Here is a 13,502-nt window from a genome sequence, read left to right as displayed (position 1 = left end):
CGTGTAGGGCAGCAGATGGTAGAAAGGAGATTGAGGTAGAAATTAAGGTTTCTTGTTATAACGAACAGTTTTTATGGTTTGTAATAGAGATTTCATTTCTGTGGTTAAGCAGTGTAAACAGTTTTCATTAGCATCTAAATTTAACATAATTTTCAGGAACATGCAAGTTCTGGTAACTAAAGACGATTGATATTGATCTAACAATGAAGGAAGAAACAATTAAAATGCTGAAAGTTAAATTTGGGAGAGAGAGAGATGAAGATGAAGCTTTTTAATTTGGGGTAAATGAATCAGCAGCATGTTTTACTTTGGAAATGTAAAATCTTTTTTAAATGCTCGTGAATAAATTGTCATGCCACTGCATGAGGTGATAGCATGTGGGTGCTGAACCTGTGGTATTGGAACAACCTCCAGTGTCTCAGTGGGGGGAAGTTAGTGGCATTTTTTTCCCCCAGGAGCTGCATGGTCTTTGACACTGGAAGGAAGATGTATCCAACATGGCTTTTAGGCTCTGACAGAGGGGATTGGGTTTTCCTCTCATTTTTTAGGGAATCAGAGACATTGAAGAGATTTTCAGAAGACAGGTGTCATTTCACACCTGTTTCCCAAGGCCCTCTCCTATTGCAGGGAATGTGCTCCTTGGCTCTGCAGAGCCTGGAAATTTTTCCCTTCTATTATGCTGATATTAGAGACTGGCAAGAGCTGATCCTGATGGGAGTCTTGTGTGAAATTCACTGCGAGTTGCTATTGCGTTTTGGCTGCTTTGATAGTGCTAACCATATGCTATGCAGCTCAGCACAGCCCTGTTGCAGCCTCTCCTTGGCTTGGCTTGGCTCTTCTGCTTGGCACTGGAGGTGCCATAATTCATTACTGTACCAGGGAGGAGGAAGAGGGGAAGAAAGTATGTTGGCTTAAAGGGAGTCATAGGATCAATGGCATCAAGACATCAGCAGGTGTCAGTGATAAAACATGGCCTTGATGACTGATGCTCATCCCAGCTCTCCAGATCAGGACTTCTCCAGCCCCTGGAGCTCAGAGCCATGGCTCTGTGATCTCACTGTGTAGCAGTGCCCTGCGAGGGAGGCAGAGTAACTGGCAGGGGCTGGAGTCCATTCTGCAGCATACAGGATCATATCTCCTGCCTGAGTGCCTTCATCCCTTTGCTGCAGCCCTGCCCCACTTCTCCATAGCTTTTTGCAATGTAGCCCAGGGTGGGAAGAGCTGCGTATTGCTTGTGATTCCTGTCACTCCAGTGAGTGTAAGCAGACGGTTCATTTTTGTATGATTTAATGAGTGTTAGAGCAATTGATCTTCTGATTCTATGGTTTAAAAACAAAGAAATCTGCTGCCATTGTTATGTATGTTTTCTTTTAAATATATTCCTAACAAAACTGCCTTCTATAAACCTTATCCCTTTTATCCCTTACTTGTTTTCCTTCTGTCTTCCCTTCCTGTTGCCCATCAGGCAACCCTTGCAATGCAGAGCTGCATTCAGAACCGGTAGTGCCACTTCTCCCTATTTTCCAGTAACACACAGGAGACCAAAACCAGGATCATTTCTTTCTCTGATTGGCAACCATACAGTAACCAGGAGCCCTGGAAGCTGCTCTGGCAGAAGCTGGGTAGGCTTCTAGACACACACATCCAAAACCCAGTTTCATTTTTTTTTTTTTTTTTTTTTCAGAAGCTTAGAACTTTAACAAGTTTGCAAAATTTGCAAAGCTTCTCTCTTGGCATGGGCTGAAGAATATTAGGAGCAAATAGATGCCTATGCTATCTTTGCTTTGTTGATGGTGCAATAAAATTCTCCTCTGGGGCAAAGAGCTTTTCATGGGGTGAGTGATTGATGAGGAGCTGCTGGGGTGGGATTCCTCCTCACATCCCCAGCTCACATCAGGAGAAGCTTTAGAGTGCTGGATGGGTACAGTAATTTTAAATGTTCCCAATTATTCTTTGTTCATCTGATGTAAATGCCCAGGAGAAGCTCCATTAGTTTCAGGAGGACATATTGAGTAGAATTATGTTCAAATGGCGTTCACCAGTTTTAAAAACATTTATTGCTACAGCTTTGCCTTCGGTCTTAGCTCTCACTAATTATTTTTTCCTTACTTTTAATGTAGTGATTAAGTTAAATTAAAAAAATAATTTTACATTAGTTCTTTTTTTATGAAGTTAGATCCTAAGGTCATTGCCTTAACTTTTTTCTTCTTTTCAAAGGCTGTGAACATATTGATCATTTTAATTCTTTTAAATACATGTCAGTGTTGCAGAGGGATGCCGGCACATTATTCAGTCGCTGGCTTTCATTACTGTTAAAAAGCTTTAGTTCCTTGCTGTGCTGACTGTCTAGAGATCTTTGTCAAGCTACTGTTTATTAGAATTGCTGTATTTTGTGAAAAGGAAGGCTTTGCCCGTGCTGTCTTTCTGTTAGCCAGAATCAAAAAATCAAAACATATGAAATGGTAAGGTACCTTTATGAAATTTCTGCTAAAAGACTGTGGAAAAATCTTGAAACATTTCAAAATTAAGAGAAAGAACCCTAAATTATACAAAACGTCTGCTGTCGTATGAGTGTCATTCTGAGATAAGTCAAATATATACTGTTCATTCTATCTCAACAAATGGCTTCTTAAAAAAGTGTGTGTGTGTATATATATATATATATATATATATATCAGGGAACATCTTTGGCCAAGTGCAGTAACAATAGTATTAATGCAAGTGTGCTTTATTACAAGGAAAGAAATTTTATCACTCCAATTGCCAATATAGGTGATCTGAAAAAATCCTGATCGGAAACAATTTAAGCATAATTATGAAGTTACTATTTCAAAACTGGATGTAATCAGTTACCAACAATATGTGGTATTGCTTAATTAACAGTTAAAGTACATGAAATCTCTAGGGGGTTTGTTTGCACCAGTGTTTTGGGACACGCTATAACTCAAGGTAATTGAATAGCAATTAACTTGAGTTAATGAACGTGCTTTCTTGAGAAGACACACAACAGTTAATGGATCAGCCTGGAATGAACCACAATTAAGCACACACCCATTTGTTTTGCTGAACAAGCATCTACTGAATGTCCACTCTAGAGTATATAAGGTCATTAATTAACTTGAATTAATAGGCATTTGTCTGTTCTCCCATTCCAACCAACAGACGCTCTGTAGGTAATCCTAGGACAGCTGTTGATGTTTCATGACTAAGGCAATTAAAGATATTACCTCTATTAACCATGGCACAAGCTTTTGTTAACTGCGGGTCTTTAAAACAACATGAGCAATGAACAGGAGCTTGAAGTCTGTGAAGTGGAATTCATGTTATATTAGTGAACTAATTGAACTAATGTGGAGACTGGCTTTCATCAAAACTCCAGGCAATATGGAGGAGAAAGCCCATTGCAGCAAGGCCATGCACACGGCTCCCCCTTTGCATGGGGCCAGCTTGTTGCAAAGGGGAATATTTGAACACACACAGCCCTTAACTAGTGTAAGGCAGGGTCTGTGTTCCTCAGCTGAAAGAGAACCTGACTGTCAAATGTTTTCTGTTTGTTCAGAAAATAAAAGGCAGCTTATTCCCAAAATTCCTTGAGTGATTGTAGGCACAGATAAGATGTTTCTTGGAACCTGAAGAACACAAATATTTGAACACATTCCCAAATACTGCTACGAGCCAAGACATGGAGAGCTTACAGATTTAAGTGACTCCTTTTGGAAGATCTATAATGAGCTTAACAAGACACTAATAATGTACAAAATCAATAGCCAGAGGAGAATTTAAAAAGTAAATGTATAAGTTGTTTGCATCATCCAAAAGTTAAATAAACAAAATTGTATTTTTCAGTGATTTAGGAATCTCTGCCTTACTCTAACAAATCTGTTAGAAAAAAAGAAAAAAAAACAAAACAGCATACGATTCAGCTGAAAAAGGAATCATTAAAAATTAGTTGCTATGCAGGCAAAGCAATTACTTCTAACTATATAGCAAAGTGGAGTTCAGTTCATTCAGTGTAAATGAGAAACTGCTACAAGATTCCTTTGAATGTTTGCTACACCCACAGACCTGACTTGTTTGTTCAACTACAGCTGCATTTATTCTTCATAGCCCTTTCTAAGTAAAATGTAGTTTCACTGGAAAAGGACAACGTGTAATGAAATGATGACAAGAGAACTGCAGGAAATGAAATAGCTGAAGGCTCATATGGGTAAACTTGTACTCCATGGTGCAGTTTTGTGTAGGGAGCCACAAGGTCACTTATTTAGAACTCACTGAAGTGTTGCACTACTGGAGTTTTAGTGCTGCCTCTGCCAGCTCCTGCACCTCGAGTATCTCTCGTCTGGCACTGGGTAGTGCCATGTAGATGTACCCATGTTGGATTTGGAGGAGCACATTCGCTTGGCAAGGTAAGGCTACCTGTATGGTCTGCAGGCAAAGTCTGGAGAAAAATGGAGACTCTGGAGATGAACACTGTTGAGCTCATGCCTGTGTGTTGGAGCAGCAGCATCACCCTTCCCACCCATCACTTGACCCCGTCCCTCCCTCCAGTGCCCTTTCCCAGTCCCCTGGGACATGTCCTCCATTCTGCAGAGCCTGAAAGCCCTGTGTGGCCATGGGGCAGGTGGGCCTGTGATCCGTGAGAGGACCAGCCTGGGCACACGCCATCCAACACCTCTGCAGAGCTTCTGTGGACAATTCTAGCCAAAGGAGGTTTGGACTCTGATCGTCTTGAGCTATGAATTATGGTGGGGAAAAAAAAAAATAGCAGCAGAGGGTCCTCTTTCATGTCACAGTAAACAAAGCAGTTCAGAGGAGACAAAGAGATTTGTTGGAGGTGACTTGGGTCCTCTTTGACATACCCTTGGTGTTTTTTAAATGGGCAAAGGTGAAGACGATGAACTAAATTCTTTAAATACAATTAATGTGTTTTATTTCAGTTACCTGCACATCATTCAGGGAGCTGTCTTGAAAAAGACAAATTAATGACTATTAAGAGTTTTATACCCTCCTATTTTCTCTATTTACTGATGATACTTTCCATTGCTTCTCCAGAAATACTTAGTCTGATGTTTAACAAGCGAAGCTATTATTATCTTAACTTACATAAGATTTTCTTCCCCCGTAGCAGTGATCAAGCAGGAGAAGAAAAACACAAACCTTTAGCAGGACTTTAACAAACTCATTGCACAGCTTCATAGTAGATGTCTAAGTCATATGCCTGTATTGTAGAAGCAGTGCAGAGCTGCCAGGAGTAGAAAGAGGTGACCAAGCTGAGACAAAAATAAAATTTTGAGATTAAAGAAATGCTCAATGAGGGATGACTCGGAGTCAGAGGGATTTTAGTTTTGCTTTCCAGAGCTCTACTCTAAATTTCAAAATTTCTATTAAATATTTGCCACAGACACATCAGTAAGCTTTGAAAATGCAGGTTGGTAATGAGTTTGCAGCTGAATCCCAATTTTCTTTCTGTTTATTTTTTTTGAGTAGCAAAAATACTCTCTGTATCTATATAATTAGTGTTTTAAGGTTTGTTTTTCTTCAGCTGAGTCTGCCTTTTGAGATATTCCTTTAGTTCTTTCATCATTTCACAGAAATTAAAGTTCTGACCAAAATAACTGAAACTATCCTTAAGTTACATACTAAGGATTTTCAGCTCCCAAACACATCTTTTCAAGCTTCAAGACTTCTACTGCCACTTTGTAAGAACTGTAGGGTTTTTTCTTTCTCCTTTTTCTATTTTATTTTTTTTTTAATTTTGGAAAGGCTATTGTTGACCACTAGCAAATACTTAAATAGTTTTTCATTTAATAGAAATACCCTGCACTGAGGCAATGTCTTGTATTTTAACAGATTCTAGAACTTCTGACAAAGTCTCATAACATTTTATCTGCAGCATTTGCTGCTTGCATTTGGTAACAAATGTTGGAAATAAACATTATGACATAATCTTTAAGCATTTGAGGAATAAACATGGTTTTCTAAGGAATGTCTCCCACAGCCTGCAAAAGTTTGGAGCACTAATTAAAGACATTCTTGTCAGATGTTTCATAATTTAGAAATAGTTTGATTAAGCATCATATATCCCATAGGAGTGTATTCCTGTGAGCTGATCCCAATCCCCATGTTAGAAATTTTAGCTATTTTTTTGAGGTTTTCCTAGAAATACGTGGCATATTCCACTGATTGCCAAGACTGCTGATGTCATTAAGACTCCACCAATAGCTGAAAGAAAAACAAAACTGATTTTTTTTTTTTTTTTTTTTTTAAAAATAGAGAAAATAGTCATGATATGTTGCCATAGTGGTACCTGTAAACCAGACATTTCTTAAAATGCCAAAAAAGACAGACTTGAAATAACCAATATAGAATAATAAACTATAACACTTGTATTACTACCTCTTCCTCAGTAACAAATCACTGACCACACTTACTGTAGTTAGGTTCATTAATAGTCCCATTTGAGAAAGATATTTCACCCAAGTATTTAAGGCCTTCCAAAGATATCCAACAGCTGGCACTGAGTAATAGACATTCAAAAGCATATCACCAGTAATCCATCTCAATTCCTTCTTTATTACCTTTGCAACTTTCTAGCAGTTGTGTCAATAAGATGTTGCTTCTAGCAGTGTGACTTTATTCTTACATTAATATCCCAAATTTATCATAAGGTTCTAAATTTCCTCCAGTCACCAAAATGTCCCATTGAGCCATTTAAGCTCCTGAAACTACATTCTTTATCTGTAGCCTGGGAAAAATATTTTGTGCCCTATATCCCTGAGTGTTCTGAGATTAAATTCACTATAGTTGTCAAGTAGGTCAGTGATGAAAGCCAAAACAAGAAAGAGAAATCTTGGTTTGGATTTAGGTGACTGGGAAAAGAAAGAGGTGACAGTGCTGCAGAGCTCCTACCCCATTGTCACAGCCATGTCCCAGGCAAAGATGCTGACCTGCAGCCTCATTGCAGAGAAGGGAGAGAAACCTTGTGGCTTCAGGCAGTCTGAAGACAGGCTCTAAATGCTCATCCAAAGAAGAGCCAAAAGGAAATACAAACATTAGCCTTGGCGGTCTTTATGCTTTGTGTTCTTTTAAGGGATAAAAAATCTTTCTCGAGCGTTTTTGGTCCTTAACCAAGTTCAGCAGTTAGTGGTTATTTGTCATTATCCCCCAGTGGTTCTTCTTTCAGAAAGAAAAGCCTTAGCAAGGCAGTAACAAGCACAGGCTGCCAAAATTACCAAAAGCTGGTAAAAAAAAACAGTCTTGGTTGCCCTCAAATCTTTGTCTGGAGAGCTGAGTCCCTCTTAATGCCTCTGCACCAGCCTGATGGTGCCTGTACCAGGCTGCATGGAGGAGCATACCAGTGCACTCCCAACCAGCAGTGCTTGCTGATTGAGAACATACCACAGAGTTCATCATTTTAATATTATTTTAACATAGCCTAATCCTGTCTGTCATCTCCCTGAGTGCTGCTATCTGCATGCAAGCGTGCCAAGCACTGGTCAGGGCTGCCCCGGGGGACTAGGTGGCTGCTCCTGGTGACTTGTTTATTTTCTTTAAAAAGTTCCTAGGGAGCACAAGCAAGGGCCTCTGCCAAACCTTGCAGGCACCCACTGGAGAATATAAGGTGTTTTAAGTTGACAGCATCATGCACTCTGCTCACCCTTGCTTGTTCTGCCAGGCTGGAGGGAATGGGCTTCACTCAATACTCATGCTGATGCTGCTGCAGAACTCTACTCAGGAGCAGCCCACATCCCAAATGCCCATGGCCTGGCAGAAGGTTCAAAGGTGTTTCATGAAGGAAATCCAGATCTGAGACACTTAGTATTTATTTTCAAAGATTTCATTATTTAGAGGATCTTGCTGCTGGTGAAAACAATTTAAAAAGCTGAGGTGAGGTTACACACAGTGGATAAATAAATAAATAAATATGCATCATGAGTTACTTAATTTGTTCTTGCTGGTGTCATGTCTCAAAAATGAGCAGAAGAAGGAAAAAATGCTAATAACCCCAAATCAGGCATATTTCTGTAATGAAGTGACACAAAGAGCTATGTTCTATAAAGGCCAAAGCACAGTAGGAGCAATCACTTTCCTGTGACTTTAAGACTCTGGTTTTAAAAGTGTTTAAAAAAAGGTGCTGTGTCTTCCTCTGTTGTAGTTTGCTGATGGCAGTTGTATATTTTTGCATGTGATTCTTGGCTAGCTCATATAACCACCTGATTTTCATGCACATAATATTTTGCTCCTGACTTCCAAGAGAATCTCTTGGCATATGGCAGAAGTACCCTATGACTCAGTAAACACCCACTCAATAAATAATTTGAAATTGAAAACACCCCACACATGAGTTCTGGATATGGAAAATGCCATTTTGCCTTTATTTTCCTCAAAAAATAAACAGTAGGAGAATTATCTCAATGTTTTCCAGTTACTCTGCAGCTCAAGAAGTATAAACCACCGTGATGACAATTTTGGAAATTATGTCAGGAAAAAACCAGCTTGCAGGATGCTTCTGGACTTGGGTTGGTAACTAGCAAGCTCCTAGTTCCCTTGCTGTGTAAAGATCGTTATTTTTATTTTAGTAAACACTTTTGAACGTGCACTAAAATGTTGTGAGGAAGACAGGGGCATTAAGCATAATGCATCTCTGGCAGGAAGGCAGAGGAATGCAAACCACAGGGAGAAGAGAGTATCTGAAGTCTGAATTGCTGGCGTTTGAAAGTTGCTAAAATTAACCTGTTGTTTCTTAGGAGCAGGATATATATATATAGTTTCTCAGCTGCAGTGCTGTGAGACAGAAAGGTGCTGGAGAGAAAACTGAGGAACTCTTCCTTTAATACAACTTTCTTGTGTGACTGTCGATGGATGACTGACCTTGTGCCTAAGTTTCCCCTGCAGAAGTGCCCAGGTGTGTAAAAGGTGTGTAAGCATGCGCGCAGTATAGCATGTGCTGTCCCCAGATGGGAGAGCACGTGTAAGGTGTGCTGGGTAGCTGTAGGTCAGTCCTGATGCTAAGTGCTTTGGGGCTGTGAGTTTGGGGAGGAATAAATGATGACAAGTAATGAAACTGCTGGTTGTCCTCTGGTCCCCTATAGCTGCTCCAGGGCAGTCACAGCCCATCACAGAGTCTTAGGACAAGCCGTGGGGGCTTGTTTCCTTTGGGCTGTGCCTCCACATCCCCCCACCCCCCAGCAAGGCAGGGAGGGTGCCTGCTGGGGTTTCCTCCACATGCCCTGACCTGCTGCAGCACCCTGCCCACTGTGCCTGAAGGATTGCCACCACCATCTAACAGCCACAGGCGTTTTCCAAAGCCCTCCATTTCCTACCTCTTTGCTCTGGAGCCAGATACTAGGTGGGTGTAAATTGGTGGAGCTATTTGAAAAGCAATAGAGGCACTCCACAGATCCAACCTCATTCTTTGCCTACCATTTGCAGTGGCGAGGGACCCTAAACATACCCATATATTTTCCACTATGAATAATTATTTGCTGGCAATTGTTCAAAAAGCAATAGAAGCAATATTTTTATTTCAGCCTCTTTGGGAGCAGTGCTTTCAGTTCTTTCATTTCTTTGCTGTCCCCAGAGCCTCCCTTGCTAACAACAATGTCATACACACGCTGTAGATAAGTCTGGAAGAGAGTTTAAATTATTTTTCAGTATATTCTGATAGTGGAAGAGCAAAAGCATATATTTTTGTGACAAATACAGCTATAAAAATTCTCTGGTGGTTCCTTAGCCAGGAGGGCAGCTTCTTAACAAAGGGACTATGGATTCCTCTTAACACAAAGAATTGTATTATAAAGCAAATTTCTTTTCACCTACCTGTGCAAATAAATTGAATATACCCAGTCTCCTATGTCTTATTGAAGATATGAGTCCTTGATTAAAAAAAAAAAAGAAATCATTAAAATAATCCCTGATGAAACTTTATGTCAGTATAGTTGAAATCACATTTTTAAAGTATATTTTATTTCATGATATCTATTTATTGTTTTGCCTGGGAACCCATTTATTTTCTGTTTGAATCCTGTTGCATGCTACAGAGGTCTAGGTTTATCCTACTTATCTACAGGCATCCAGAAAAGATGCCTAAGTCACCTTGGAGGAGCTCAACAGCAGCTGGGGAGAAGCACTTCCAGGGAGTGATTTGGGTGCAAGGTGGACTGTTGCCATTTTTTCTCCCCTGACTGCAGAGGTAGCATGGGGTGATTATCTTCCAAATGCAGGCTTGTCAGTTAAATGCCTAATTTTAGCTGAATCCAGGCTCAGATTAATTAAGACGCATTGAAAAATATTCCTCCCGATCCACCCTGTTTTCTCCTGGCTTTTGGAAATAGAGGAGATGATAGTGGAGGAGAGTAAATGAAGCAAAGGAAGCTAGAGATTGGTGTTATGATTATCCCACCTCCGGAGGCTGACGTTGCCATAGCAGTGAGTCTGTAGTGCAGGTGCGGGGGGTTTTGAGAAGGTCAGTGCAACGGGCACCCCCTGCGAGTTCCCTTCTGGTCTGTGGACCAGTCTGCTGAGGTGGATCCCCAAAGGTGCCTTATAGCCAGGACCTGTGAGAGTGGGCACAGCCCTGCTGGGTCTCTCTTCACCTGTGCTTCTATTTCTGGTATCTTGAGTGTTGGCGTGGGTCTTGAACAGGGGTTTGAAACCAGAGCATCTTCACGTGAGCCTTATTTCTTTGAACAGGCCTGGTATTATGCTCCAATCAGTGCCCCTGATTTGTTTTGGCATGTTCACATTAGACAGAAATGACCCAATAATTAGCCCAGTTTTCAAGACCTCACCTTGAGAAACACTATGTGAGACATGATACTTCCCTTTCCACACTGTCAGGCCTTAATCTGCCAGCTTCATTGCTTGTCAAGGGGAATTGCTAAGTACTGGATTACTCAGAAAAATCTTACTTCAGAGTGTAAGTACAGAACACAAAAGGGATTTACTCAAAAAAAACCAAACAAACAAACAAAAAAAAACCCAAACCAAAAACCACCTTCTTGCTGGAAACTTCTTCCAACAATATATAGATGCGTGAGTTTAATTCAGCCTTGATGTAATTTGGAGAAGTGATGACAAAGAAGATGTTTTGTCCAAGATCTTTGGAGTTGTAAAAAAAAGTGTTTATTCTTTCCTTCATTCAGTTAATATCAGACTATCATAATTCTCCAGTAATAGACCATAATTTATAAAATCTGTTTCTGAGACCCACTGAACTGTATAGTGAATTTATGTGCTGATTTTATTATTAAATTTCTGTGTTATAAGAGTACTTGTTCCTACGAGTATAAGAATCTTTATTTCCACTTCTGAGTGCGCACAAATTTCTGCAGGATGGGGCTTTTCCCTTCTAGTTAGCTTAATTATGGTAATGAGCTAGACTGGAAAAGATGGAGAGTTCAAGGGCCGCATTTGGAATATATGTTGCTGCTAGGATGTGAAACCTTACTCGTTGTGTTAGAGCAAGAAAGTGGAAAAACCTTCAAGAGAACACGGCTCATTTTAGAATGCTTCAGTGCCAAAGTGCTCCGTAACAGGCAGCTGGGAGACGTGCAAGGCAAATTTCAATCTATTCCCTGCTGTACCAATGGAAAGGGAAATTATTACCCTAGAGAGGAATTCTGCAATCATGGTTGTGGTGTAGTAGCGATGTTGGGGTTCATAATCCCCAAAAGGTCTGCTAATCTTTTTCCCTGCAAAAAACGTACTGTCAAATGGGGTGGCTTATTTTATAGAAATTCTGGTTCTGTTGTGCCACACATAATCATACGATGAATAAACTCACGAGCAGTTTGCTTTGAAAAGAAATATCTCCTGCCCAAAGTAGTTCCAGCACTATGCAGTAAATCCAGAGCTGAGCTTTCTTCAAGCTCTGGCTGAATGATTTGTTTAGAAATTATTCCAACACTAGTTTGGAGTTGTTTCAAGGATGGGATTTAGTTGCTTTGGTCAGTTGTAACTTATTTGAAGTAGTAATTGGAAAACCACATTTGATCCTCTTCTTCCTGCTTCGTAAGACTTTTCTCCTTAATTTCTACTAAAGCCAATTCCTAAGTTTCTTTTTCCCTCCAATGACTGCTTCATAGGGCTCTCCAAGTAATTGTTGTAATAAATGGCATTGGCTGTGGGGAGAGTTTTGTTGATGTGGAAGGAACAGATTGAGGGGAAGGGCACTGTGGGAACGTGCACGTGGAAGATGTCCTTAACACCACTGTGGCATGTGAGTCTGGTGGGAACGAAATCAAGATTTTCTGCATCACGGTTCATAGCTGTACATGTGAGAAGTCCTCTTAATTCTTGTGCTCTCCTCATTGTATCCCCTTTTCCCATATTCTGCCTCTTCTTTTTTTTTTTTTTTTTTTTTTTTTTTTTTTTTTTGCAGTGATGCAGAGGAACTCAAAAACCAGGAGTTCCCATTGGGAAGGGAGGGTGCTGAGCTTTGCATAAGCTTGGGTTGGGCTCAGTGTTACAGTAACCATGATGGTCTGCACACAGTGCCCCCCACTTGCACATAATTCCTTCATAAGTCAGCAGCCTCCTGACTTTCTGGTAGCTGTCACAAATGACTTCACACCTGTGGCAGGAAGAAGTGCCTACATAGCTCTTGCAGTTTTAAGAGCAGCTTCTAGAGGTCACTTTGCAGTGGGTGACTCCCACAGCTGGTCTTTGCTCATTCAACTCCGGCTCCTGTGACCTATTACTGCAGGGCCAGGCATTTTATTGAGGTCTCTTCTCACAGACTGTCACCAGCTTCTGGAGGGAGTAGTAAGTTAGCTACTTGCTAGTCGTGCAATTTATAATGTCACTTTAGTGCACCAATTAGCTGCAAAGATTTTAGCTGTGCTCTGTGTCTCCCTCCTTCTGTGGAGATTGCACATACGCTGTCGTGCAGTGATGCAGGGTGCTTGGGGTCACCTTCCTTAACCCACCAGTGGCTCAGCACACCTATCCTATGCTGTGCCTGTCACCTCTGAATGAAAGCACTACCAGTAAGACATCTGACAGGGACATCTGAGGCCAATAAGCAGGCAGAAGAAGAGGGAGACAAATGCCACTTGTGGACATGGGACTTGATAGTGCAGTTCAAAGCATAAGCACATATCTGTGCATGCAGGGATAGGATATTTTGTGCTGTGTAACACTGTGGGCTTGGTTTTCCCTACTGTCTGCACAAACCTGAAAACAAGGTCTCAAAACAAGGTCTTATGTCACAGGAAGAAGCTGTCACACATTGTCTCCTTACCTTGGAGTGTTTGTTGCTCTGGACTGTGCTGTGTAACCAGTTTTAGCTTTATAGGACTGGTGCTTCTTGTAGGTGTTTAGGCTCTCCTGGCTTCCATAGGAAAATATTATATTGCTGTTATCTATAGCTGGATACTGGGGTCTTTCTCGAGATGACAAATTTACTGAGGAAAATGAGGAGAAGGAGGGATGGCAGATCCTGTTAGAGCAAGTAGATGTTTGAGGCTGTGAAGAACTGGCAGCACATATCTATACAGACT

General features: G+C 40.8%; 1 protein-coding gene across 1 annotated transcript in view; it reads left to right on the top strand.

The window, feature by feature from the left end:
• SGCD (sarcoglycan, delta (35kDa dystrophin-associated glycoprotein)) overlaps positions 1 to 13,502 on the top strand; it is a 172,268-nt gene that overhangs the window by 113,408 nt on the left and 45,358 nt on the right. The window lies entirely within an intron of this gene.

This window comes from Merops nubicus, unplaced genomic scaffold, assembly GCF_000691845.1.
Source record: "Merops nubicus isolate BGI_N331 unplaced genomic scaffold, ASM69184v1 scaffold15042, whole genome shotgun sequence".
Taxonomy (NCBI): domain Eukaryota; kingdom Metazoa; phylum Chordata; class Aves; order Coraciiformes; family Meropidae; genus Merops; species Merops nubicus.
Note: the sequence above shows the minus strand (reverse complement) of the source record. Positions and strands in the feature narration are given on the sequence as shown.